Source organism: Schistocerca piceifrons, chromosome 8 (genome assembly GCF_021461385.2).
Source record: "Schistocerca piceifrons isolate TAMUIC-IGC-003096 chromosome 8, iqSchPice1.1, whole genome shotgun sequence".
NCBI lineage: Eukaryota > Metazoa > Arthropoda > Insecta > Orthoptera > Acrididae > Schistocerca > Schistocerca piceifrons.
Genome location: NC_060145.1, coordinates 479,648,021 through 479,671,053, shown reverse-complemented (window position 1 = coordinate 479,671,053; position 23,033 = coordinate 479,648,021). Strand labels below are relative to the sequence as shown.

Below are 23,033 nucleotides of genomic sequence, written 5' to 3'. Positions count from 1 at the left end.
CACTCACAAAAGACTTATTACCAGTACAGAGAATGTTCTCCACCCTCAGTTCTGAACGGTACAGAAATAACCTTTTGCTCTTCTGCAAAGAACAACAGGTTAATACTGGACAATCACTTAGAGTGTATTGATAACACAACTTTAATTAGTATGAAGACTCAACATCACTTCGTTCACTACAGAAATATAAAAAAGGATTTTCTTTAGAAATTAAAAAGAAGATGGGTGAGTCGGTAATACCACTCGGATTTGACTATGATGATGCTATTGTCCAGGGAGTTCCCTCGAAAGCTGACGCAGGCTAGAATGGCGATGAATGCTTGTGTGCAATATAGTTGTGATGCACGCTATTTCGACCTTATCACGCCTGCCTATTAACCGTTACCATAGCTGCGTGCCGATAAGCGCAATCATACGCTACGTTTGCTCTATCTTCTTCTCAACCAATGCCCTCTCTCTTATTTAGCTCCAGCTCTTACACTACTATCTGAACAATGTAAAATCCCCTCTGTACCATCACACAACACTGCCATGTTCTCTAAATCATTTTTTGTGTCAGGAACCCGACTTTTGAACAATATTCCTCAAAAAATAGGAGAAATTAAATTCCTTCAAAACTTCAAAACACAGTTAATGACCACCTTCTGCCACAACAGCCATCTCTCCAATATACTGATCTGCTGCTTAGACTTGTCAATCACCCCTCCCCCACAGATCTTCCTTCACACATGTTGACAGAGTTCTTTATATAAATTCTATTCTCTCCTAATAGCCTCTGTCACTGTCATTCGAATCTCCTCATCTTTCTTTCTCCCTTCCGCTTCTATAATACTGAACATGTATTCAGAGGTGTTAAACCAATCTGTATCATTCTTAATGCCGACTGCTGTTGTTATCATGGTTACTATTAGTGTTATCTATTATTTTTATTATCGTTATTATTGTCACTTTTTTTTATTACTACTACTACTAGTAGTACTACTACTACTATTATTATTATTATTTCTGTGAATGTTTGTGCAATATCTTTTGTATGTGTTGTTCCTGGACAGATGTAATGTAGCTGGGCCAAATAAGCCATAAATAAATCACTAAATAATACTTTGATACTCACAAACAAACCCAACAAAAGCCATAGGTCAGGGCGGCCAAGATTTCAACTCGCAGCCAGTGTCTTGGCACTTATACCCGATGCACATTTCCACCACTATCATGCCACGTTGCCTGAGCGATTGGAGGGCGGAGAAGGGAAAACTGCTGACGTGAGGAATGTAAATGGCAGTGCAGTCTCACTACATAAGACTTGGTTTTACGGTTCGCACTTCGGAACGACATAGCAGACAGTGAAAGAAATTTTCAATGTTATTTAATTATTTTTGGCGTGTAGAAGACATAATATAATTTTTATCTGGTTCAAACCGTCGGCATAGGACAGATGCAGACAATGTCGCAGACTTTGGCACTTGAGTTGCCACGTAGTCATCACTTATTTAATTTCATAATCGAGAAAAGATCTTTCTCATAAATATGTCGATCGAAATAGTACAACACGTTTGGAGCCTCATTATGGAGACGTGAAAACTCTGAAAGCAATGCAGAAGTCGTGGCAATTTTTAATGCAAAAGAGTTTGACATTAAAACCATCAGTTCCATCTGCACATGTGTGGCGCGCTTTCACCTGAAACGGCGAACGGTTTCGAAAACAGACTGAAAACAGATGTAAGACTGATAGTGTCCTCGTAACGTTTAGGGAACCACCGTTGTAAATAGGACAGGGTCACAATGAATTCTTTAAACGTAGTGTTTTGTTTTAACTGCAGTGAGATTAGGGAACTGGATTTGTTTGTCAGAATGCGTCGCTTCTATAATGCGATTTCTCAAGATCGAAGAAGACATCTACAAGCTGCTGTCTGTGTAAAAAGGATTGTTGGATTTCCTTCTCCAGCAGGATGATGTTTTCAAAGGTTGAACGATACCTCCGAAATCCACACTGGAAGCGACTAAGTAGGTCCAGCCATTCTGGGACCCAAATCAGTTGACCGTGTGTTCTCGTGTCTTTCCTATACATCTAGTCAGGGCCATTTTGCGATAACTATTGGCCAACATGTGGCCTTTCGCTAGTTTTGGAAGGGACACTATCCTCCACGAGTGAGGAAAGTCCCCGGTCAACCGAGTCGCATTAAAAAGGGACAAGAGTGTTCCCTTTGTGTCCTGGTGCTGTAACATGCTGTATGGGATTCGATACCTGGGGCAGTATCCTTGACCCGAGACAGGGTGCACTAAATCTCTCACATGGAGAAAGGGCGATTGTAGTCTTCGGTGTCGGTAGAATTAAAATTTGAACCAGCTCTCTCCACCAATGCTCGATGGCGGCGGAAGGCTGAATGTCGATTTCCATTGGCAGTGATCGAACCACAGTAATCCGCTGTGGCATTCGCTATGTTTCCAAGTGTAGATTGTAGATACCTCTGCCGAAATACAGCAGTTACAGGTCGTCTGGAATATTTGCCAGATATCCTCTGTATGGCTTCCCATACCTTTGAAGAGTTAGCGGAACGATTGATCGAGCCCAGAAACACTTGCCTTGTTCTCGCTGATTTTCTGTCGTGCCTTATCGCTCACGATTCAGAACGCTGCGAGGTTCATAGCACAAGGTTGACGTTTAAATCGTCACAAGGCCATGCGTCTCCCCCTGACGGTGGAGCGACACTCATCTTTGCACTGTGGGACATGCCGCCTCCGAGGTCGGTGTGAAGACTTGGGGATGGACGCATCAGTAGCATGGTGGTGAGCCATCCAGTCCTGGACCCTACCTCGACGTTCAAAAACAGCCTCCAGTCCGCTTTGTTTAACATACACCTTGTCGCTTTCCATTCAGGGACAGCTCTATCTGAGAGGTGAATCCAGACAGGGAAGTGGCAACTGCAATCCATGTCAGCGACCACTTTCCAGTGTGCAGCATTGACAAAGGCTGGAGAAGAGAAAGCAAAGTCTATGGCCGAGAAGACCTCATGACAGTCCAAAAGTGTGTACTATCACCAGCATTAAAATAGGCATACCTCCTCTGACATAGTAAGGCATTCCACAACTCTACACCTGGGATATGTTGATGAAGATCCACGTAGCCCATTGTGAGCATTAAAATCTCCTACTAGTAAGAAGGGTGGAGAGAGTTGTGAAATCAGATAAGAAAGACCCACCCTATCCCGAATTTCGTTGGGCGGCGGATACACACTACAGATGGTAAGGGCAAATGGAATATGCACCGTGAGAACAGTTACCTGAATAGCTGCACAGAGAGAAGTGGAGTATTACGTGTCATTCACAAAGATATCCTCTTCATCTTTAGCCCTGTCTCCATCACAGTCATTTTTCCGATGAGGGCTGTATCCCTGAGCATAGGGATGTTTAAAGTGCCTTTCCTGTAGACGCAGACAAAGGGGCTCATGTTTCACTGAAGCGCAGGGGCCATTTGGCTGGGGGACTTGTGTTTTCCTCTTGCCTAAACCCGCTTCAGAAGGTAGAAAACCGTGCAGACTCAATGGTTCATCGAAGCAAAGTTCTAATTTCATGGCCGTGTCGTCATCCTCTAAGTGTTCCTGCATCTGACCATCTGCTTCGATTCTGCCTTCTTGATAGTACGCTTGACCTTAGTCTCCTGCTTCAGATTCGACGACACCGAGGTATGCTGTGTCGTCCCAATGTGTAGCACGTGCCCTGCCAACGTAGTAGCAGCAGCACCAGGAGAGGGAGCAGCGGTCAATGTTGGAGATCACGTGAAGACAGCAACATCAGGAGCGAAGTTGTGTTCACCGCTTGAGTTTGGATGGAGACAGCAACAGCAGGAAATGAAGCAGTGGTGACCGTAGGAGTGTGCGTGGAGGCGGCAACAGTTTCATCTGAACTGTCGCTGCCACAGATGTCCTTGCAAAAGCATTTCTTGGTATGAGGGTCCACAGGTGACGTCTGGGTGGAAACATTCATAGTCGAGGGTTTCTTCGAGAGTACTGCAGCAAATGATGTGAGAGGCTTTGGGTTTGAAGCGATTTGCGCGTCATTTTCGCTCCAGCGTAAATACACGTTTAGTCACATTTAACTCTTGGCTTTTCATTTCCTCCTTTTCTTTTCCTCCTTGTACACCATACACTCTCTGGTCCAAGCTGGATGTAGACCTGAACAATTGACATAAAGGGCAGGGAAGGTGTATGTAGTTCCATCAACATGGGTGTTCATACCACACTGTACCAAATGTAACTCGTCCGTTACACATGGGAGTCGTGAGCCAGAATTTCTGGCACATAAAACACTTCATAGGGTTGGGGAAGTATGGTATGGCTTTATTAAAAACCCAGCCTTAATATGAACCAGCAAAGCCGGCGAACTGAACGTCAGTGTAAATGAGTCTGATTTTCATCCACACGAGCATTAATTGCTTCACCTCGGTGACCCCTTGGTGAGGCCATTCCTCCTGTTGCTCTGCAGTGTCCATGTGCATGATGGTACTGCATGTGACCACTGCTTGACTGTAGTTAAGGGCGCGTTGCTGTCCAGCTGCAGTAGGACACCCAAAACTTTGGTCTTCAAGAGGTTGTTAACTCACTGTGATGTGGCTGTTTCGAACAGCAATGTGCCGTTACACAGATGTTTAACAGATTTGAGACTGCAGCCGATACATCAAGGTCTTTCTGGGTATAGAAAGGTGATACCTTCTCTTGTCCCCTGATCACAACAGACATGTTGACACTCTGGCTGCGCCGTGTTACGACACAGTGCCTGAACGTTTGAGGGAGATTTCTCACGAGGTCTATCTCCTGTCTCGCTTTGAAGGATGATTGTGCGTACTACCTAACAGACAACCAAAATTTTCGGGAGGAAGTTCATAGAAAGACGTGGATGCCATAGTGATCCCACCAGCAGTAGAGAAACGAACAGTTCGCCCAGACAAAGCATGACTGAGTAAACCTTATATAACTAAGGCGCGGCAGGTTCACCAGAGGTTGCCCGCTAATGACTGTTCCACCACAACAAGTATGTATCACACTGACACGCAGGACATCGTAAGACTGAGAGTTTTTGTAATCCTCGCGACCTCGGCGGTCAAGCCAAGACCCCCATTCCCTGTGCTGCACGACGTTCCACAGTCTCACCGGACAGTGATCGCTGAAACATGCCCAGAGCTTCGCGGTTTGCGAGTCCCCATCTCAGGAACCCTGGGGTCGCCAGAGCCCTTAACCAGCAAGCAAATGCTGAGCTACTGAGGGTGATTTTAATTGTGTTGCACGTCCAAGCAATCAGACCCCACATTATAATTTTTGTCCCGATTTAAGTGAATTGGTTCAAAATGGCTCTGAGCACTATGGGACTTAACTTCTGAGGACATCAGTCCCCTGGAACTAAGAACTACTTAAACTAACCTAGAGAAAACATCACACACATCCATTCCCGAGGCAGGATTCGAACCTGCGACCGTAGCGGTCGCGCGGTTCCAGACTGTAGCGCCTAGAACCACTCGGCCACCCTGGCCGGCCCGGATGGTCTCTCTAAGCAGTTTTATGCCCAATTTTGGGCCCTCTTGGGTGCAACGTTTACGACGATGTTAAAGGAGGTTACGCAGGGGAGAACTGTGCCTGTAGACTTTAATATTAATACCGAAACAACACGGCCGTGTCTCTGTGAACTCTTTTCGTCCTCTCACTTTGCTTAATTTTAACTATAAAACTGTAGCGACGGCAATAAATAGCAGGTTATGTTCTGCGTTGGCGAATGTGACTGACAGTCATCTTTCTGGTCGCTCAATTTTGGCTCCAGTATCGGAGAACTGAGATGTGATTTCAGCTTCTGCAGCCATTTCTGCCCACTGTGCCCTGCTTTCATAGATGTTAACATGGCATCTCATCATGTTTCTCATAGTTATTTTGCCTGTGTGTTACAGGTAATCGGTTTCACCCTGAGGCTCGTGTAGTTCTCTCCCACATAAAGCATCGTCGCAAAGTCACTTGCCGATGGTCAGCTGACGCCGACGTCATCATTGCAGTTATGTAGAATGTGTGTATCTGGTGCAACCCTTACTGTTCAGGCGTATCCAGACGTGGTGGTCCTTCTCCGTCGTAGTGAGTTTCCAATGTAAAATTATTGTTGAATTCCTGACGGGGCCAAAGTAAAATTCTCACACTACCGAGCTTCGAAGATGTTCCTGTGCGGTGGGGTACTGCTGTAGACTGGCGTACGCCATTGGGTGCCATCGTTCATTGTTACCCTCTTAAAATGGCGCCACCTAACTGGAAAACTGACAAAGTCTAGGGGGGAACACTGGAACTCGCCTGGCGCCATGTTACACATCTCCAAGACGTTTGCTTCTTGGATGCATATGCCTTGTGTAAGTTATTTTACATTACCCAGTTAATACTGATTCCTGCGATGATGAAAAAAAAACTCCGCTATTGTGTGGCCGGTTTTTATGGAGACGTTACACATTTAGGTTGCGCTATGCGATCACGACGCGAGAAACACTCACTATCTTACGGGGGTTTCCCTCTAGTTTATACATTCGGTACACGGTTTTGATTATTATCCAGGAATCATATAATTTCAAGACTTGCTATTCTGACATGTGCGCCCACCAAGTCTTGCTCTACCTGTTAATATTGGTCGCCTTGATTTTAAACTACGACACGTTAGAGAATCTTACCTTGCCGTGGGCTGTTCGGGTTCCGATGTACTGTAGCGGCAGGTACCTGCGAGCTGGTCTCTGCTAGCTCACTCGGAAAGGATTGTCTGTCCCACTCCCATAGAACTGCTGTCCTCTGGAAGACAGTGTGGAACAGTATTAGTTTCCCGTTTCTTTCCACGACAGTGGTCTCTTCTTTGTACAGAGCGGTAAGTAATTTGATCCCCAATGATGACCGTTTGCATCGGACTGAATCGGTAACACAGACAAATGTAGCAGTAAATTTTCAGAGTGTTCGGAATTTACCAACCTCCAGGAAGCGGGTGGCGCGCAAATTAAAAAATGGTTCAAATGGCACTGAGCACTATGGGACTCTATGGTCGGAAGTGCCCTAGAACTTAGAACTACTTAATCCTAACTAACCTAAGGACATCACACAACACCCAGTCATCAAGAGGCAGAGAAAATCCCTGACCCCGCCGGGAATCGAACCCGGGAACCCGGGCGCGGGAAGCGAGAACGCTACCGCACGACCACGAGCTGCGGACGCGCGCAAATTATTCTTGGGGCTGAGACCTGACTGAACCCTGAGATAGGAAGTTCTGAAATATTTAGTGAGGGTTGGAACGTGTATCGGAAAGACAGATTACACACCGTAGGAGGTGGTGTCTTCATTGCAGTTGACAAAAATATTGTGTCTACTGAGATCGAAGTAGAGTGTGATTGTGAAGTTATCTCGACACGTTTAACAGGGCTAGAAGAAATAAAGTTAATTGTTGGGTGTTATTATCGGCCTCCAGGTTCCACCGTGACAGTTCTAGACTCATGCAAAGGGAGTCTACACTCTGTACCCGGATCATGCTATATTAGTCGGAGGCGACTTCAACCTACCTAGTATAGACTGCGATGTCTATGGATTCATTACAGATGGTACAGACAAGCCGTCGTGTGAATTACTTTTGAACACATTGTCCGAAAACTGTCTTGAGCAGCTAAATCGACAGCCAACGCGTAATGGAAATATTTTAGATCTGGTAGCCACGAACAGACCAGACCACATCGACGGTGTCAGTGTTGACACAGGGATTAGTGATCATGATGTTGTCATTACGAAAGTTTAAAAGTCGGTCAAGAAGGCTAGAAGAGTATTTTTACTAGAAAGAGCAGATAAGCAGTTGTTAGCATCCCACTTAGTAAATGAATCGACTTCATTTACTTCCGGTACGATGTAGGTTGAAGAATTTTGGACAAATTTTAAACACATTGTAAATCAGGCATTGGAGAAGTATGTGCCGAAAAAGTGGGTTACGGACGGAAAAGACCCACCGTGGTTTAACAGTGCAATTCGGAGAATGCTCAGGAAGCAAAGACAGTTGCACTCGCGGTACAAGAAAGATCGGGAGAATGAGGACAGGCAAAAGTTAGTAGAGATTCGTGTTGCTGTAAAAAGAGCCACCGTCATACTTTAGCAAAAGATCTTGCTGAAAGCCCAAGGAAATTCTGGTCTTACGTAAAATCGGTAAGCGGGTCGAAGGCTTCCATCCAGTCACTCACTGATCAGTCTGCCCTGGCAACGGAAGACAGCAAAACGAAAGCTGAAATTTTAAATTTAGCATTTGAGAAATCTTTCACGCAGAAGGATCGTACAGATTCCGGTATGGAGGACATAGTGATAGACATCCCTGGGGTTGTGAAGCAGCTGAATGGGTTGAAAATAAATAAATCGCCAGGTCCTGATGGGATTCCAATTCGGTTTTACAGAGAGTACTCTACTGCATTGGCTACTTACTTAGCTTGCATTTATCGCGAATCTCTTGCGCAACGTAAAGTCCCAAGCGGCTGGAAAAAAGCGCAGATGACGCCTGTACATAAGAAGGATAGAAGGACGGAGCCTCAAAATTACAGACCAGTATTCTTAGCATCGGTTTGTTGCAGGATTCTCGAACATATTCTCAGTTCGAATATAATGAATTTCCTTGAGACAGAGAAGTTGCTGTCTCTGCATCAGCACAGCTTTAGAAAGCATCGCTCCTGCGAAACGCAACTCCCCCTTTTTTCACATGATATCTTGCGAACAATGGATGAAGGGTATCAGACGGATGCCATATTCCTAGACTTCCGGAAAGCGTTTGACTCGGTGCCCCACTGCAGACTCCTAACTAAGGTACGAGCATATGAGATTGGTTCCGAAATATGTGAGTGGCTCGAAGACTTCTTAAGTAATAGAACCCAGTACGTTGTCCTCGATGGTGAGTGTTCATCGGAGGTGAAGGTATCATCTGGAGTGCCCCAGGGAAGTGTGGTAGGTCCACTGTTGTTTTCTATCTACATAAATGATCTTTGGGTAGGGTGGATAGCAATGTGCGGCTGTTTGCTGATGTTGCTGTGGTGTACGGGAAGGTGTCGTCGTTGAGTGACTGTAGGAGGATACAAGATGACTTGGACAGGATTTGTGATTGGTGTAAAGAATGACAGCTAAATCTAAATATAAATAAACGTAAATTAACGCAGATGAATAGCAAAAAGAGTCCCGTAATGTTTGAAGACTCCATTAGTAGTGTATCGCTTGACACAGTCACGTCGATTAAATATTTGGGCGTAACATTGCGCCGGCCGCGGTGGCCGTGCGGTTATAGGCGCTTCAGTCCGGATCCGCGTGACTGCTACGGTCACAGGTTCGAATCCTGCCTCGGGCATGGATGTGTGTGATGTCCTTAGGTTAGTTAGGTTTAAGTAGTTCTAAGTTCTAGGGGACTGATGACCACAGATGTTAAGTCCCATAGTGCTCAGAGCCATTTTTCGCAACACTGCAGAGAGATATGAAGTGGGACAAGCATGTAATGGCAGTTGTGGGGAAGGCGGATAGTCGTCTTCGGTTCATTGGTAGAATTTTGGGAAGATGTGGTTCATCTGTGAAGGAGACCGCTTATAAAACACTAATACGACCTATTCTCGAGTACTGTTCGAGCGTTTCGGATCCCTTTCAGGTCGGATTGAGGGAGGACATAGAAGCAATTCAGAGGCAGGCTGCTAGATTTGTTACTGGTGGGTTTGTTCATCACGCGAGTGTTACTAAAATGCTTCAGGAACTCGGGTGGGAGTCTCTAAAGGAAAGGAGGCGTTCTTTTCGTTAATCGCTACTGAAGAAATTTAGAGAACCAGCATTTGAGGCTGACTGCAGTACAATTTTACCGCTGCCAACTTATATTTCGCGGAAAGACCACAAAGAGAGATTAGGGCTCGTACAGAGGCATATAGGCAGTCATTTTTCCCTCGTTCTGTTTGGGAGTGGAACAGAGAGAGAAGATGCTAGTTGTGGTACGAGGTATCCTCCGCCACGCACCGTATGGTGGATTGCGGAGTATGTATGTACATTTAGATGTAGATGTAATAAACGTGCTCTTATAGACAGCATCCAGCATCGACTTACCTGCATTTGGCAAACTGAAACTGGCTCCGTAATACTTGGCTTTCCATACCCGCTCTGCTGACCCCGTCTACACCACTGATATCATTCGGCGGCTTGTAACTTTATTTTTTCAGAAAACGAAAAACAAAACAGTAATCTGGGTGCTCGGTTATTTTGTACATTCCGTGGCCTCTGGTTATGGGGAACCCTCACTTTGTCTATTGGAGCAGCCAGCCGCTTTAAGGACTCTTTTGACAACATGCTCACCCCTACGTTTCATCGGGAGAGCATAGGCTGAGGCCAGGTGCGAATGCTAGAGGCTTGTAATGCCATGCTCTGTAGCAAAACTGTATACGAACACTCATGTGAGAGATGACTTGACTTTCAGTGCTGTCTGATGGGTAGTGGATACATAAGACTACAGATGTTCAGCATTAAACAATAAAATAGAATGAAAATAAATAAATGAAGTGTAGTGAGTAGAGCTTTCGTTGGAGGGCTCGAGTTGGATAGTTCACTAACAGGTCTGGATGTAATGTTTTTTATTTTATAATTTGACTCTGCATAATAAACAAGGCAGCTTTGGCTCGATTAATAATAATATAATAATAATGAAAAGGACGGAAAAACGTCTGGTCAGAAGCCAATAAGTTGTAGGATCGAATACGGACTGTGTCAATTTCTTTCTCTCTGCTTTTTAACCTAGCATAGAAAAGCGGTAAAATGTCTGGCTAGGAAACGAAGGATTTTTGGATCGAACGCTACCTGGGTCACGTTTTTACACTCTAGCTTTCAACAAAAGAAAAGGCGGAAAAGGGCGTGCCTGTAAACTGAGATGCTGCTAGATCGAATCTCGGTCGAACCACGAATTTTTGTCTTCGTTTTAACCTAGCCTTCACCTCTCAACAATGTGAGACATCGCCAGCAACGACTCGGATTCCACGTTACTCTGTCAACTTTCACCACGTGGGCAACTGGCGTAGATTAAGGACTCGTAGGTCGCCGATGTCGTCTCCAACAGAAAAACTTGCATACTGGTCCACACGAAATTATAATAACAACAATAATGATTATTATTATTATTATCTATATACATACAATTAAGTTTGCACAGAACCCTCAGAGCACGAATCCTACTCGCAGTTGTCTGTTGTTTCTTTTTAATTAAGATAGTCAGAAGCAATCAATTTACAATTCGTTTCCTTAGCTAACTTTGCTAAAAAAATTATTCCTGTCTTAATCTACTACTATTTACCTTAAAACCAGCAAATGTATACCAAGTGTTTGGTTCTGGGGAGGAGAAAGAGCGTTCATGCTTTTTTATTGTTTCTTTCCCCCTCCCCCATCGCGAAATTTATCTTGCTGTCATCCCCACATGTAATACGCTACATGCATACTATTTTAATAACAATATCAGTGCTGTATATAAGGGGCAGTAAAATGAAAAGGTGAAAGATTGAAAAAAATTAAGTAAACTGTGGAGTTCAGTGCCTTCATGGGAAAAGTTTGCACTTGTCTACCGAATCATGTTAGTCCCCAAGAGCGCTCTTTTTCGTCTGAAGCAAATCTATGGCCTCTAATGACCTTCTTGACAACTCTAAAAATATGGAAATCGAATATTGAGGTATGCAGGATGTGTAAGGGTTTCCCAGTGAAACATTTCTAGCATAGTCAAAACAACCTGCCAGCAAAATGTCAACCCACTTGTTGGCAAGATCGTTTCGAGTGTATTGGAAAAATTTCACTGCGAATCCTTTACACATTCTCCATACCTCACATATTTTTCCATGAAAGCAATGTTCTCCTCTTTTTCTTCTCTTTATTGCATTTCAACTCCCCATCTGAGTTGGCTGGCAGCAGTGTAGGCGCCGCTCTTCAGACGCGAGACACTAAGTACAGAAGATGGAGACATTTAAAACAACAAAAAGAGGAAATATGGAAAGACATAGGTTTAAAAAATGGGGTTACATAATGGAATATAAAATACAAAGGGGATGACTGTAAAAATGGAGATAAAAATCTAAAATAACCACTCACTGTCACGATTAAGAAACACAAGGTAAAGTACAGCTGGAGCATAAAAGTGGCGACGGGTGGAATATCACAAAACAATCACAGACAGCAACACTATGTACAAGTCCAGCACATGATTAAAGTCACAGCACTTGATGTCATTGTAGAACAGCACCAGACACACCGATGACAAAGAACAAACTGGGAGGATCTCCTAGCAGTACAGATACAAGGGAGAAGGGAAGGAAGGTGGGGAGGGGGGTGTTAGAGGGGGAAGGGAGAGAAGGGGAGACGGGATAGGGGGCGCACTGAAGGGGGCCTGGGAGGGAAGAATGAGAGAGGGAAATGGCTGCGGAGGGGATGCAGAGACTCAGGGGAGGGGAAGGACGAGAAACAGCTCCAAGAGGAGGAGGTGAGAAGAAAGGGGGGCCCTAGGGAGGGGAGGGGGAACAAGGCCAGGCTACAGTTGGTAGGAAGGGTCGAGATCCTGGCAAGGTTCATCATACGTGAGTGAGAGGTGCTGGAAATTGGCCTTATGGAGGAGATGGAGGGTGTAAGGGTAGAGAGGGGAAGGAATACAGCGATAGAGGCGCGGCAATGGGAGAGGGATGGAGAGGAAGGAGGAATCCAGGTGGTGAGGGGGGGGGATGAAGGATGTGGACAAAAGGGTGCGGAAATGTAGGAGGAAAAGGAGGAGGTGGGGGAAGTGGATGAGGTCACAGAGGAGTCATATGGGGGACGGAAGGCAGATACAGAAGGCGACCACTTCGTCTCACTTTGGGATAAATATTTTAACAGTTGTGTCAGTTACTTTCAAAATAATGAAGAGTTGAGTTCCTGTTTTCGAACTGTCTTGTTTTCATTTTGCTGTCCCTTATATGTCTAAAGTACAGCAATATAAGAAAGTAATTCATTAACTAGAGGAAACTGAAAAAGGAGCAAATCAAAATTTTTGCGACATGGTGTGTAGGAACAGTATTATAGGATATATATCAAGACATCAGGGAGTAACCTCTATCGTAGTAGAGGGAGCTGTAGAGTGTAAAAATTGTAAGAGAAGACAGAGATTGTGACTTCCTATTATGTTTTCATGCGTAATTGTTCTCTGTTACGGTAACTAAGCATCACTGCCTAGCGAGAGTTTCACAATGGATTACACGGAAACGGTGAGGGAAACACGTGTCGTCACTTTAAGCTTCGAACACCATACACTGGTGTCCAAAATTAAAGCAACAGACCACTATTTCCTCGTTCTGTGTCTAATTCGCGATATAATCATACAAACTGTCAACAGGTGGCCATACGATCGTATCCTGATTGAAAGATGGCACTCCGGTCTACATACAACCAAGCCAGTGATGACGTCAGGGTAGCAATCAAACGGGATAGTGTTTGCCGAGAAGTCCCACATCCACAATCGCTGTGTATACAGTCACAGACGATGCAGTATGGCGCAGAGAAGATCCCTACCAGACTTTCTACGGTGTAGAGCCATAGAATGCAGGGGAGCAGGACAGTCGCAAACTGATGAGGCCTGATCTACATCTACATCTACATGGTTACTCTGCAATTCACACTTAAGTGCGTGGCAGAGGGTTCATCGAACCATTCTCATACTTCTTCTCTACCATTCCACTCCCGAATGGCGCGTGGGAAAAAGGAACACCTAAATCTTTCCGTTCGAGCTATAATTTCTGTTATTTTATTATAATGATCATTTCTCCCTACGTAGATGGGTGTCAACAAAATATTTTCGCATTCGGAAGAGAAAGATGGTGATGGAAATTCCGTAAATAGATTTCGCCGCAAAGAAAACCGCCTTTGTTTCAGTGACTGCCACCCCTATTGCGCGATAACACGAAACGAGCTGCCCTTCTTTGCACTTTTTCAATGTCCTCCGTCAATCCTACCTGGTAAGGGTCCCATAACGCGCGGCACTATTCCAGCAGAGGACGGACAAGTGCAATGTAGGCTGTCTCTTTTGTGGGTTTGCCGCATCTTCTAAGTGTTCTGCCAACAAAGCGCTGTCTTTGTTTCGCATTCCCCAGAATATTATCAACGTTGTCTTTCCAATTTAAGTTGCTCGTAATTGTAATTGCTAGGTATTTAGTCTAATTGACAGCCCATAGATTTGTGCGATTTATCGTATACCCAAAATTTATCGGATTTCTTTTAGTACCGGTGTGCATGACTTCGCACTTTTCTTTGTTTAGTGCTAATCGCCACTTTTCGCACCGTACGGAAATTCTCTCTCGATCAGTTTCTAAATAGAATTGGTCGTCTGGTGATTTTACTAGATGGTAAATTACAGCGTCATCTGCAAACAATCTAAGGGGGCTGTTCAGATTATCACCTAGACCATTTATGTAAATCGGGAACAGCAGAGGGCCTATGACACTACATTGCGGAACGCCAGATATCACTTCTGTTCTACTCGATGATTTACCGTCTATCACTACAACCTGTGACCTCTCCGAGAGGAAATCACGAATCCAGTCACACAACTGAGACAATACTCCATACGCACGCAATTTGATTAATAGTCGTTTGTGAGGAACGGTATCAAAAGCCTTCTGGAAATCTAGGAATATGGAATCGATCTGAGATCCCTTATCGACAGCACTCATTACTTCATGGGAATAAAGTGCTAGCTGTGTTGCACAAGAACGATATTTTCTGAATCCGTGTTGGTTATGTATCAATAAGCCATTTTCTTCAAGGCGATTCATTATGTTCGAGTACAGTATATACTCCAAAATCCTACCGCAAGTTGAGGTCAGTGATATGGGTCTGTAATTCAATGGGTTACTCCTATTTCCTTTCTTGAATATTGGTGTGACCTGTGCTACTTTCCAGTCTTTAGGAATAGACCTTTCGTCAAGTGAGCGGCTTTATACGATTGCTAAGAAAGGCGCTATTGCCTCTGCATACTCTGAAAGGAACCTGATTGGTATACCCATCTGGACAGGAAGACTTGCCTTTCTTAAGTGATTTGAGTTGTTTCGCAACACATAAGGTATCTACTTTTATGTCACTCATGCTAACAACTGTTATGGTTTCGAATCGTGGAGTATTTAGTTCGTCTTCTTTCGTGAAGGAATTACGGAAAACTATATTTAGTGACTCCGCTTTAGTGGCACCACCATCGCTAACATTTCCATCGCTATCGCGCTGTGACGGTATTGACTGTTTTTTGCCACTGGTGTACTTTACATACGACCAGAATCTTTTTGGGTTTTCTACCATATTTCATTGTGGAAACTATTAAAAGCATCTCGCATTGACGTCCGCACTAAATTTCGAGCTTCCGTGAAACTTAGCCAGTCTTGGGGATTTTGCGTTCTTCTGAATTTGGCATGTCTTTTTCTTTGCTTCTGCAACAATGTTCCGACGTGTTTTGTGTACCATGGTGGAACAGTCCCGTCTCTTATTAACTTATGCGGTATGAATCTACCTACATCTACATCTACATCTACATCTACATTGATACTCCGCAAGCCACCCAACGGTGTGTGGCGGAGGGCACTTTACGTGCCACTGTCATTACCTCCCTTTCCTGTTCCAGTCGCGTATGGTTCGCGGGAAGAACGACTGTCTGAAAGCCTCCGTGCGCGCTCTAATCTCTCTAATTTTACATTCGTGATCTCCTCGGGAAGTATAAGTAGGGGGAAGCAATATATTCGATACCTCATCCAGAAACGCACCCTCTCGAAACCTGGCGAGCAAGCTACACCGCGATGCAGAGCGCCTCTCTTGCAGAGTCTGCCACTTGAGTTTATTAAACATCTCCGTAACGCTATCACGGTTACCAAATAACCCAGTGACGAAACGCGCCGCTCTTCTTTGGATCTTCTCTATCTCCTCCGTCAACCCGACCTGGTACGGATCCCACACTGATGAGCAATACTCAAGTATAGGTCGAACGAGTGTTTTGTAAGCCACCTCCTTTGTTGATGGACTACATTTTCTAAGCACTCTCCCAATGAATCTCAATCTGGTACCCGCCTTACCAACAATTAGTTTTATATGATCATTCCACTTCAAATCGTTCCGTACGCATACTCCCAGATATTTTACAGAAGTAACTGCTACCAGTGTTTGTTCCGCTATCATATAATCATACAATAAAGGATCCTTCTTTCTATGTATTCGCAATACATTACATTTGTCTATGTTAAGGGTCAGTTGCTACTCCCTGCACCAAGTGCCTATCCGCTGCAGATCTTCCTGTATTTCGCTACAATTTTCTAATGCAGCAACTTCTCTGTATACTACAGCATCATCCGCGAAAAGCCGCATGGAACTTCCGACACTATCTACTAAGTCATTTATATATATTGTGAAAAGCAATGGTCCCATAACACTCCCCTGTGGGACGCCAGAGGTTACTTTAACGTCTGTAGACGTCTCTCCATTGATAACAACATGCTGTGTTCTGTTTGCTAAAAACTCTTCAATCCAGCCACACAGCTGGTCTGATATTCCGTAGGCTCTTACTTTGTTTATCAAGCGATAGTGCGGAACTGTATCGAACGCCTTCCGGAAGTCAAGAAAAATAGCATCTACCTGGGAGCCTGTATCTAATATTTTCTGGGTCTCATGAACAAATAAGGCGAGTTGGGTCTCACACGATCGCTGTTTCCGGAATCCATGTTGATTCCTACATAGTAGATTCTGGGTTTCCAGAAATGACATGATACGCGAGCAAAAAACATGTTCTAAAATTCTACAAGAGATCGACGTAAGAGATATAGGTCTATAGTTTTGCGCATCTGCTCGACGACCCTTCTTGAAGACTGGGACTATCTGTGCTCTTTTCCAATCATTTGGAACCCTCCGTTCCTCTAGAGACTTGCGGTACACGGCTGTTAGAAGGGGGGCAAGTTCTTTCGCGTACTCTGTGTAGAATCGAATTGGTATCCCGTCAGGTCCAGTGGACTTTCCTCTATTGAGTGATTCCAGTTGCTTTTCTATTCCTTGGACACTTATTTCGATGTCAGCCATTTTTTCGTTTGTGCGAGGATTTAGAGAAGGAACTGCAGTGCGGTCTTCCTCTGTGAAACAGCTTTGGAAAAAGGTGTTTAGTATTTCAGCTTTACGCGTGTCATCCTCTGTTTCAATGCCATCATCATCCCGTAGTGTCTGGATATGCTGTTTCGAGCCACTTACTGATTTAACGTAAGACCAGAACTTCCTAGGATTTTCTGTCAAGTCGGTACATAGAATTTTACTTTCGAATTCAATGAACGCTTCACGCATAGCCCTCCTTACGCTAACTTTGACATCGTTTAGCTTCAGTTTGTCTGAGAGGTTTTGGCTGCGTTTAAACTTGGAGTGGAGCTCTCTTTGCTTTCGCAGTAGTTTCCTAACTTTGTTGTTGTACCACGGTGGGTTTTTCCCGTCCCTCACAGTTTTACTCGGCACGTACCTGTCTAAAACGCATTTTACGATTGCCTTGAACTTTTTCCATAAACACTCAACATTGTCAGTGTCGGAACAGAAATTTTCGTTTTGATCTGTTAGGTAGTCTGAAATCTGCCTTCTATTACTCTTGCTAAACAGATAAACCTTCCTCCCTTTTTTTATATTCCTATTAACTTCCATATTCAGGGATACTGCAACGGCCTTATGATCACTGATTCCTTGTTCTGTACATACAGATTCGAAAAGTTCGGGTCTGTTTGTTATCAGTAGGTCCAAGATGTTATCTCCACGAGTCGGTTCTCTGTTTAATTGCTCGAGGTAATTTTCGGATAGTGCACTCAGTATAATGTCACTCGATGCTCTGTCCCTACCACCCGTCCTAAACATCTGAGTGTCCCAGTCTATATCTGGTAAATTGAAATCTCCACCTAAGACTATAACATGATGAGAAAATTTATGTGAAATGTATTCCAAATTTTCTCTCAGTTGTTCTGCCACTAATGCTGCTGAGTCGGGAGGTCGGTAAAAGGAGCCAATTATTAACCTAGTTCGGTTGTTTAGTGTAACCTCCACCCATAATAATTCACAGGAACTATCCACTTCTACTTCACTACAGGATAAACTACTACTAACAGCGATGAACACTCCACCACCGGTTGCATGCAATCTATCCTTTCTAATCACCGTGTGTACCTTTGTAAAAATTTCGGCAGAATTTATCTCTGGCTTAAGCCAGCCTTCTGTACCTATAACGATTTCAGCTTCGGTGCTTTCTATCAGCGCTTGAAGTTCCGGTACTTTACCAACGCAGCTTCGACAGTTGACAATTACAATACCGATTGCTGCTTGGTCCCCGCATGTCCTGACTTTGCCCCGCACCCGTTGAGGCTGTTGCCCTTTCTGTACTTGCCCAAGGCCATCTAACCTAAAAAACCGCCCAGCCCACGCCACACAACCCCTGCTACCCGTGTAGCCGCTTGTTGCGTGTAGTGGACTCCTGACCTATCCAGCGGAACCCGAAACCCCACCACCCTATGGCGCAAGTCAATACTGTATCTCTGAATTAGAGCCATATCTGGTCTACACTTACATAATTAGCTTGGAAGGAATGGAGACTCTCTCTTAGGAAAGCATCAAGCGAAATTTTATGTGCTGTTTTAAACAGATATACTTTGCGTTTATTTTTAGTGGTTTTTGTTGACATGGTTTTGAGCATCGCTACAGTGACCTTGTGTTCACTAATCCCTGCATCCATCATGACGCTCTCTATTAGATCAGGATTATTTGGGGCTAAGAGTTCAAGTGTGTTTTCGCAACCATTTAAAATTAGTGTGGGTTCATGAGCTAAGTGTTCAAAGTAATTTTCAGAGAAAGCATTTAGTACAATTTCGGAAGATGTTTTCTGCCTACCACCGGCTTTGAACATGTACACTCCTGGAAATGGAAATAAGAACACCGTGAATTCATTGTCCCAGGAAGGGGAAACTTTATTGACACATTCCTGGGGTCAGATACATCACATGATCACACTGACAGAACCACAGGCACATAGACACAGGCAACAGAGCATGCACAATGTCGGCACTAGTACAGTGTATATCCACCTTTCGCAGCAATGCAGGCTGCTATTCTCCCATGGAGACGATCGTAGAGATGCTGGATGTAGTCCTGTGGAACGGCTTGCCATGCCATTTCCACCTGGCGCCTCAGTTGGACCAGCGTTCGTGCTGGACGTGCAGACCGCGTGAGACGACGCTTCATCCAGCCCCAACATGCTCAATGGGGGACAGATCCGGAGATCTTGCTGGCCAGGGTAGTTGACTTACACCTTCTAGAGCACGTTGGGTGGCACGGGATACATGCGGACGTGCATTGTCCTGTTAGAACAGCAAGTTCCCTTGCCGGTCTAGGAATGGTAGAACGATGGGTTCGATGACGGTTTGGATGTACTGTGCACTATTCAGTGTCCCCTCGACGATCACCAGTGGTGTACGGCCAGTGTAGGAGATCGCTCCGCACACCATGATGCCGGGTGTTGGCCCTGTGTGCCTCGGTCGTATGCAGTCCTGATTGTGGCGCTCACCTGCACGGCGCCAAACACGCATACGACCATCATTGGCACCAAGGCAGAAGCGACTCTCATCGCTGAAGGCGACACGTCTCCATTCGTCCCTCCATTCACGCCTGTCGCGACACCACTGGAGGCGGGCTGCACGATGTTGGGGCGTGAGCGGAAGACGGCCTAACGGTGTGCGGGACCGTAGCTCAGCTTCATGGAGACGGTTGCGAATGGTCCTCGCCGATACCCCGGGAGCAACAGTGTCCCTAATCTGCTGGGAAGTGGCGGTGCGGTCCCCTACGGCACTGCGTAGGATCCTACGGTCTTGGCGTGCATCCGTGCGTCGCTGCGGTCCGGTCCCAGGTCGATGGGCACGTGCACCTTCCGCCGACCACTGGCGACAACATCTATGTACTGTGGAGACCTCACTCCCCACGTGTTGAGCAATTCGGCGGTACGTCCACCCGGCCTCCCGCATGCCAACTATACGCCCTCGCTCAAAGTCCGTCAACTGCACATACGGTTCACGTCCACGCTGTCGCGGCATGCTACAAGTGTTAAAGACTGCGATGGAGCTCCGTATGCCACGGCAAACTGGCTGACACTGACGGCGGCGGTGCACAAATGCTGCGCAGCTAGCGCCATTCGACGGCCAACACCGCGGTTCCTGGTGTGTCCGCTGTGCCGTGCGTGTGATCATTGCTTGTACAGCCCTCTCGCAGTGTCCGGAGCAAGTATGGTGGGTCTGACACACCGGTGTCAATGTGTTCTTTTTTCCATTTCCAGGAGTGTATTTTCGCTAACAAATCGTAGGTAGATTGAAGTATCCACCAATTATAGCTGTATGAGTGGGGTTCTAATTTGTAATGAGGTTCAAGTTTTCTTTAAAGCGTTCAGCTATTATATCATCTGAGTCGGGGTGTCGATAGAAGGAGCCAATTATTATTTTGGTACGGATGTTGAATATAACTTCTACCCATAGTAATTTGAAGGAACTATCTATTTGAATTTCACTACAAGATAAACTACTACCAAGAGACACAAACACAACACCACCTACATTATTTAATCTAAACTTTCAGAACACGGTTTGCACCTGTGTAAAAATTTTGGCAGAATTTATCTCCGGCTTTAGCCAGCTTTCTGTTCCTATAACGATTTCAGCTTCAATGCTTTCTATCAGCGCTTGAAGCTCTGGTACTTTCCCAACACAACTACGACAATTTACAACTACAATACCGACTGCTGCTTGGTCGATTCTCATCGTTTCTTTGCCCTGTACCCTTTGAGACTGGAGCCCTTTTTGATCTTTCCCAAGTCTGTCTAACCTAAAAAACCGCCCAGTCCACGCCTCTCAGCCCACCTCCTGTGTGTAGTGGACACCTGACCTATTTAGCGGAACCCGAAACCCCACCACCCTATGGCTTAATGTGAGTCGTCCTGTTATTTTTCCGATGTGGCAACAGTTTATAACTAAACTATCCCGAAGACCTTGGACGCAGCCGACCACGTGTAACATTTGAAAGACAAAATCGTTATTTGGCTGTACGGACACGACGGTACCGCCTTAGTACTGCAGGGCAACTGGCATCTGACCTCCCAGCATCCACTGGACGAGTTGTATCGAGGAAAACGGTGTACAGAAGGCTCCGGCAGAGTGCACTTTAATGTATGTGTGCCTCTGACGCGTCTTCACTGAAGGGAACGTCTAGAGGGAGCTGTCAACATGCCACCTGGACGTTCGAAGAGTGGGCCAATATTCTTTTCATGTCTAGTTGCTGCACTATTTCGGGCAAAAGGAGGTCCGACATGGTATTAGGGGGTGTCCCATGTCTTTACTCAGCGCAGTGTAAATGTGCATTATAATTTTCAATACACGATACTAATTCTGGCACCTTTCATTGGATGCAACTGCAGTTTAGTAATATAATATCAGTCCGCTCTACATCGGATCTGGAAGAGAAGAATTCTCTGAGGACATTGTTGCGAATGTATTTTCGAATTAGGTAGGCAATTCGGCTCTAATCCGAAAAGGGGGAGGGGGATTTCTGTAACCCAAGAAATCTCCATGCGCACGCCACACGTAATCCACTACCCTAGTAGCCACTTTCTGCGTGCAGTGCACGCCGGACCTATCAAGGTGAACCCTAAAATCCTTTTCCTGATGGCGGAGATGGACTAATTCGCATCTGATACCAGCGTTGAATTGTCTCAATCTCTGGATTAGACCTTGCAATCTGCTCCAACGTCCAAACCAGACGGTCAGGTGAGTCTTTTACACGTTTAATTCTCTGCATCAAAGAGCACAGTGAACTGTTCGAGTCTCAGTCCGAAGCCTTTCCAGCCAAGTGGCAGACGAGCCGACGGTAAGGTAGGAAGTGGCTGGGAGGGGGAAATGTTTGGAAGGGGATTCCTTTTTCTGGCATTCACCTGTGCAATCAACAGAAACCTCCCAATTACGTGTTTGGAACCGCAGTGCTGAATCTTTCTTAGGTTTCAGGAACGATGCCTCTAGCTCCAAGTAGCATTCCGCGTTCAAAGTCTGCTAATTGCCATCGTGTGGGCATAATCACGTCAGAAACCTTTCCACACTAATCACTTGAGTACAGATGACAGCTCCGTCAAAGCCCAGCCCTTTTATACCTTGTCGTAGCCAAAGATATAAATGCTATTGTGTGTCTGCGAACGTGTTTGTTTCTTACACATGTTCATAGGGTCGATTACTTGCTTCGGATGTGTAGTGTGCTTGCTATTTCTGAATGTTGCAATTTTTACAAAGGAAGTGTAGGCAAGGTTTGTGTGTGTGCGTACGCGTTTGGGAGCCTGTGTGTGTGTGTGTGTGTGTGTGTGTGTGTGTGTGAGTGAGTGCGTCGAGGACTAAAGTTTATGGTTTTCTTGACTCTCACTAGAGTACTCAAACTTTCCGTTAGCTCTGTGTGCCATTTTATAAGTGTGTTCATATTTTTCGGCCGTCGCGCGATGTGTTTCAGTGGTCGCAAACGTTCTGACTGGGATGACACCTGGCGACCGCAAGGCGAAGCAGACGTGCCGCTGGCTCTGTACGGTGGAACCCAAGGAGTGTGGCCGGCGCAGCAGTAACTGCAAGACGAGCCGAGACACTGGGCGTGCAAAACGGTAACTCACTCACTTCTTGTTACACGTCAATTGTAAGCTTAACATATTTATCACAATCGGTTTATCAGGCATTCGAGAAGAAAAATGAATGAGTAAAATGAAGCGAGGGAGGAGAGAGAGAGAGAGAGAGAGAGAGAGAGAGAGAGAGGTGGGAAGTTTACTGAGAAGCAACGATCATAATACGATGGGCGTTAAATGAGTAATGCAACACTTTTTTTTCTGAAAGCAGGATCGCAATACTCCATATTATTATATTAGAACAAATAAGTCCTCGGTCACAAATATTAAGTCAAAATTGACCAGGTTTCGACGCTACTATGAGCGTC

General features: G+C 45.2%; 1 long non-coding RNA gene across 1 annotated transcript in view; it reads left to right on the top strand.

Moving 5' to 3' along the window:
• LOC124711643 overlaps positions 1 to 22,695 on the top strand; it is a 44,086-nt gene extending 21,391 nt beyond the window's left edge. Inside the window, exon 3 of the long non-coding RNA XR_007005493.1 lies at positions 22,563 to 22,695. This is a non-coding gene — a long non-coding RNA (uncharacterized LOC124711643). The remainder of the gene's footprint in view (positions 1 to 22,562) is intronic.
• The last annotated feature ends 338 nt before the right edge of the window (positions 22,696 to 23,033 follow it).